This window comes from Rhinolophus ferrumequinum, chromosome 15 (assembly GCF_004115265.2).
Source record: "Rhinolophus ferrumequinum isolate MPI-CBG mRhiFer1 chromosome 15, mRhiFer1_v1.p, whole genome shotgun sequence".
Lineage (NCBI taxonomy): Eukaryota > Metazoa > Chordata > Mammalia > Chiroptera > Rhinolophidae > Rhinolophus > Rhinolophus ferrumequinum.
In genome coordinates, this window is record NC_046298.1 from 24,042,868 (window position 1) to 24,049,483 (window position 6,616).

General features: G+C 39.5%; 1 pseudogene; it reads left to right on the forward strand.

Moving 5' to 3' along the window:
• Positions 1-561: 561 nt before the first annotated feature.
• LOC117035323 (nitric oxide synthase-interacting protein-like) lies at positions 562-5,170 on the forward strand (annotated as a pseudogene).
• The last annotated feature ends 1,446 nt before the right edge of the window (positions 5,171-6,616 follow it).

Below are 6,616 nucleotides of genomic sequence, written 5' to 3' on the forward strand. Positions count from 1 at the left end.
TGTAAATCATGTATCTGAGAGGGGCTTAATATTCTAAATATATAAGAAACTCCTACAACTCAACAAGAAATAAACTAATAACCCAATTAGAAAGTGGGCAAAGAACTTGAACAGATATTTCTCCAAAGAAGATATACAAACTACCAATAAACACATGAAAAGATACTCAGCGTCACTAACAGTTAGGGAAACATAAGTCAAAACCACAATGAGATATCACCTTCCATCCGTCAGGAGTGTCAATATCAAAAGAACAGGAAATAAGTGTTGGTGAGGATGTGGCAAAGTTGGAACCCATGAGCACTGTTGATGGGAACGCAAAATGGTGCAGCTATTATGGAAAACAGTACGGAAGTTCCTCAAATTAAAAATAGAACTACCATGTGATCCAGTAATTCCTCTTCTGGGTATATACAACCAAATGAACTCAAAGCGGGATTTTGTTTGTTTGTTTGATCTAAAAGCAGGATCTTGAAGAGATATTTGCACATCCATGTTCATGACAGCTTTATTTACAATAGCCGAGAGGGGGAAGCAACCCAACTGTCCATCCACAGCTGAATGGATAAAGTACAGGTGGTGTATGATGAAGCAGAAAAGGCGTTCATAAAAGTGAGCTCAAAGCGGGACTGCCCAGGCCTGCATACTTTCCCCCCTTCCCCCGGGACACCCAGGCTCATCCTCTAGAGATAAATTAAGCTGTCGGAACACCCTTAGAAAGAGAAGATAAGACCCTAAAGGGAGTGATCTAGTTTTAACACCAGTGCACACTGATGGAGCCTGTCCTTTGTTTGAATTCCAACCTCATTAAAATACCATTAAAATAAAATGAACATTATGGTTTGCCCCCTCCCCCTACATCCATCCCCCCACGGGTTTTGCTGTATGCATGCTGGGTAAGAACATGCTCAGAAAGAAACTAGTTATATAACTAACATATGTCAATCAAATGACCTCAGGCTACATGTCAAATGTCCCGAGTTTAGGCATCACATCTCTAATGTAAGGAAATTTACCTACCCTTTCCTATATAAGAAAAAGTTAACTTAAAGTTAGGTGCAATTGTCTACAGCAATCTGCTTGAGACTCTACTCCTGGCTTCTCTGGCAGTTTTCCTCTTAAATAAACTTTCTAACTTCTATTCCTTTTGAGTCTTGTGAATTCTTTAACATTCTGCGAACAACCAAGGGTATCCAGAGACAAAACAGTATATACATACAACTGAGTATTATGCAACCTTAAAAAAGAAGGAAATCTTATCAGACTACAACATGGATGAACCTCCAGGACATTTATGCTAAATGAAGTAAGTCAGGTGCCAAAGGACAAATACTGTATGATTCCATTCATGTGATATATCTAAAATAGTCAAAATCATAGAAACAGAAAATAGAAATGTGGTTACCAAGAGCTAAGGGGAGGTAGGAGAGGGGGAAAGTACTGTTTAAAGAATAGTTTCAATGTTGCAAAATGAAAAAGTTCTAGGGCTGTATTGCACAATAATGTGAATATACCACTGAACGGTACACTTAAAAATGGTTAAGATGGTACATTCGATGTTATGTGTTTTTCACAATAAAAAAAATAGAAAAAGCCAGATTGGTTAAACTTTCATTTGAACTGGTTTGTTAGGTTGTTTTTCCTTGGGTAATATTTTGGGGAAATAAATTTTTTTAGTTCAATAGGAAAAATAAGTATTTGGATTCAATGTGCAGTTCCACAAAATGGGCCAATCCAATTATGACTATTCCTAAAGTAGGGCCAATCTGACTTGGGTGGCAGATAGTTAGTCTATTTAAAGCCAGCCTGTGGCTATTCTGTGGGTTCATTCTGCACTTCAAGAACAATGGGGCCACAAACACTACTGATCACAGCCCTGATTTCCTAAAAATGTCAGGGACATTTTATACTTTTCCTCTGAGGTGTGAAATATCAGGCCTGCCATTAACCAGATTGTGATAACAGACACAATACAGCCAACTGCAAAGTTAACATTAAAGAGTATTTCTCCAAAGGTCATTCTGCAGCTGGAGAAGAGCATAATGACCCTCTTCTTTGAGGGCTACTGATTCCTAAAAAGATGTCCCCAGCCCAGCTTTGCAACAATTCAAAGACAGCAAACAATTCAAAGATGATTCCTGCTGACTCTAACCCCTCCTAAGAGTCATTGAACACAAACCCAAGCCTCATTATAAAAACAATAACAACAACAATCCCTCACTGCTCCTTCTTACTAAGAGACACTTCAGGGTTCACCCAGTATGCCCTCCCTCATTGCAGTAAGTCAATAAACCCACTTTGTTAAACAAAAGGTTTGCCCCGGGTGGTCTTTAGCTATTGGAATTTTTTAGCTCCCTAGCAGGAAAAGAATGTTTCCAACATATCCCAAACCAGCAGGCTGAAGGAGAAGGGCATGCTCTTCCCCCACAGTGAGGCTAAACCTGAGACTTGTAAAGAGTCGTTCCCATCTCCTGGCCTGCCTCCCCATCAACCAGCCTGCCCAAATCAGCGGAATGCCTGGAAGCTAGGGAAGATGCTCTTTCTCTCTGTGCTATACTCAGCAAGTTTCTTTTTGGAACCCAAACCAGTATTTTCCAACCTTTCCCTGAAAACTGTTCTGTGTCCTTGAGGTCCTTTCAATCAAATACCTCCTTCTTAAAGTTTAGCATTTGACACTCCTCCTCCATCTCAGGGCAAGACAGATTTAATCATTCAAGGTCTTGCTGAAATGTTATCTCTTCAGAGATACCTTCTTTGATCACTTTAAACTAAGTAGCTTCATGGACAACCTCTAACCCAGCATCTGACTTTCTTTTTTCTTCTTAGCACTTATCATAGAAGGAACACTGAGCACTTTATATATTTAGTTCACTACTTTATCAAACTCTCTTCATAATTTTCATAGTTTATAGTTTCATGGGGTTTTTAACTTAATAATCATGTCATCAACATGTCTCTTTTCTACAACATTTATTGTAAATATGTCATTTCTTGTTCATGTTGTATTAGCTGTTGATCCAAAGAAAGATCAAAATAGAGTAATGGCAGACTCTGATTCCAAGATTTCTTTTTTTTTGGGGGGGGGACAGGGTTTCAAATATTGTTATAAAATAAAAACATTTTATTTCTGTAAGGAACTTTAGCAGTTATAAAAACAGTTTCTCTTTATCTTGCAGAATAAAACTGAGGGCTGAAGTGTGGAGGCAATTTGAAAATGCCCTGATTTACTGGTGACTAAATGCCAGGTGATACTTGATTAGAAGAGGGAAGAGGGTGAGAGCACATTTTAAGTTCTATACAAGTTTAGCATTTTGCTTTCTTGAATTATGAATATTTTTAAAAATGAAAAATATATAATGTATACAGAGTTTAAACAAGTATAAACTGAAAAACCATGAATAGTCCACTCACCTTAATAAATGGGAAGTAGAAGCAAAACTCTCACTCACTGTGACTCTCCTTGATCACATCCTTCTCTTATTTTATCTTGTGGAAGGGGCAAGGAACTATTCTGAAATTTCTTCTAATCGTTTCTCTGTTTTTATTTGTAGTTTTACTCCGTATGTGTGTCTGAATTTACATGAATGATTTCATACTGTATTGCATGCATTAACAACTTGTTTTTTCATTGTTTTTGAGAGGCTTCATTTTCATGTTAATTCGTACTGCTACATTAATTTTCAGGCCTGTACAATAGTCAAGTGTCTAACAATGCCATACTTGATCCATCCTCCTACCGTGTGGATTAGTTAAACTTAGCTCCTTGGGCTGACAGTTGAGGTGACTTGAGACAACATAACTTCACTATTTGCTCCAGGAGAGCCTCCTGCAGAACGATAAGACTGCAACCTGATAATTAACTTCACTACTATCTGCAGGAAATTCTTGCAGTTCACTTTATCCAGGCAAATTGTTTGCACATTTGGAAAAACAAATCTTTTGTAAGGACTACTGTGTGTTGATCTGGATATACAGTGAGCTTATCAGAAAAACGACATTAAAAAAATCTCTATTAACCCAAAGGAGGCAGGAAAAGGGGGGAAAAGATGGAAGAATAGATGGGACAAATTGAAAACAACTACCGTAGCCAGATGGCAGATTTAAATTTCACCATATCAATAACATCAAATGTAAATTCTCTAACCACCACAAGTAAAAGACCGTCAAACAAGATACAAAGCAAGAACCATTTGTCATCCACAAAACAGCAACTTTCAATATTAATAATAGGCAGGTTAAGAGTAAAAGGATGGAAAAAGATATATTAATAGCATGAAAACACCAATCAAAACAGAGCTGGGTAATTTAATATGACAACATTCTCTGGTTCCTTTCCGGTGTAGGGGCAAGGTGGAAAAAGCCACAAAGGAATGAGGAGTGGTTTGTGAGGCTGGTGGGTAGGGCAAGAACACTTCCCATGACAAGGAGGTCACAAAGGCCTCAGGTTGCAGGATCCAGAACATTCAGCTGAGCTGGGATGCTGTCGAGGCTTTGGACTGCTATGCCTCTCTCTGTAGTCCTGCCACAACCCCACCATCACACCACATGGCTTCTGTATGGGCGTGAGGCCATCCTGGAGCATATTTTGCACCAGAAGAAGGAGACAGCCCGGCAGATGAAATCCTACAAGCAGAGGCGGGGCGCAGGGCATGAGGAGCAGAAACTGCTGCAGAGACCATGGCGCAGGACCAGGTGCAGGGCTTCCAGGAGAAAAAGGCATGCATCGCGAACCACCCCCTAAACCCCTCACACCCAAGGCTGCCTCAGGGCATGGCCCAAACGATGCCCAACTTGCAAGCAGGGACCGGCACAAAGCCCTGTCTGATTTCTGGATACCGTCACTGACCCCCGAGGCCAAGGCCACCAAGCTGGAGAGGCCGTCCTGCATCGTCAGTAGCCCCATGTTGGAGAAGCATCAACGCTGGTCGCCCCTGACGCATGTGCGCTTCACACCGCTCGCAGGCTGTGTGGACCACACGGGGCTCATCTACGCGGTGAGCACTACGCATGCGTGACAGCCAGAGGAACGCCGCCGGTAGCATTGGCTGCCCTTGACTGCGTGGAGAAGCTGATTCTGAAGGACAAGGTAGACCCCGTGAACCAAGACAAGCTTATCGTAGACCTCACATCATTATGCTGCACGGGCCTGAGTGCGCGGAAGACCAAATAAAAGGGATTGGATGCAGGTAAGAAAAAATTCTGGAACATGATTGCCTGAATGCAAATCCTGGCTCACTGCTAACTAGCTTGGCTAAGTTATCTTAAACAATTTCTGCCTCATTTTTTCCATCTTTAAAATGGGGGTGTTAATAGATTCTTCCTCCAAGGGCTGATGTGAAGATTAAATGCATAACTATGTGAAGTGATTAGTACTGATTCCAGTTTTTAATGGCAACTGGCCTTAATATTTACCCTTTAAAATACTGTTTGCTATCTTTAGTAAATACCATTTGCTTAAATAGCTTTTTTCTAATCCTGCTCTCATTGTAGTTATTCACAATAGCTCTATATTTTATTGAATAGTTTTTCAACATCTATTGATATCCTTTAGTTTGTTGTTATAATGGAATAAGTTGATAAAGTTCCTATTTCTGAAGTCCTTGCTTTACTGAAATTAATCCCATTTGTTTATATTATAATTTTATAAATGGATAGCTGTAGTCAGACTTATAATAGTTTATTTGAAATATTCGCTTCTATATTTGTAATTGGAATTCATCTTTTTTTTTTTCTCATATGCTATTTTTCCAATACTTTATACATTGAATTAAGGGTCTTTCATCTTTTCCTGTGGACTGGAATTGTTTAAAGTAGGAATTATTTAACATAGGAATTGCATGATGTATGAATTTAGTTGAAACTCAGCAGTAAAACCATCCGAGCCTGCCACCAAATTTGGTTCTGGTTATTGGTCTGTTCAAATTTTCTATATCATTCTGGGTCAAATGGGATATTTTATGTTTTGATAACAAGTTATCCATTTCTCACAGATTTTCCAAACTTATCGTCATGAATTTGTACAAGATGCTTTAATATAAACCCTTAAACTTTTCTGTAATTGAAGATTATATCTGATAAACACTATGTATTCTCACTCTCTCTGACAGATTTGCCAGGGATTTCCTTTTTTATTCTTTACACAGAGTAAAATGCATATTTTGTGTCAGAGAACATGTAATCTATTACAAAAATTTAAGGAACAGTGTCTTAAACAAGACAAAAAAGTTCATTTCTGTCTCATGTAAAAGAGGCCCAGAGGTGTACAGACCAGGACTGGATGTCAGCACCCTGCCATCATCAGGGACCCAAAGTTCGTCTTCATGCTCTGGGTCCCAAGGCCCGGCTTCCATCCTTGTGCTCTTTAAAATTCACAATAACTGTTGGAGAGCTAATGATCAGAGTCATGTTTCTCGCCAGCAACAGGTAGAAGGAGGGAAAGATAAAAGGATCACTTCACCAATAATTTAACCCCCCTTACTAGCCTTCCCAGAAGTTCCTGACCATACTTTTCTTTGCATACCATCTACCAGAATGTAGTCATAGAGCCACAGCATGAGGCAAGGGAGTGCTAGGAGCACCTTGAGTAGATGTCCATCTGAAAAACTGTTAAAAAATC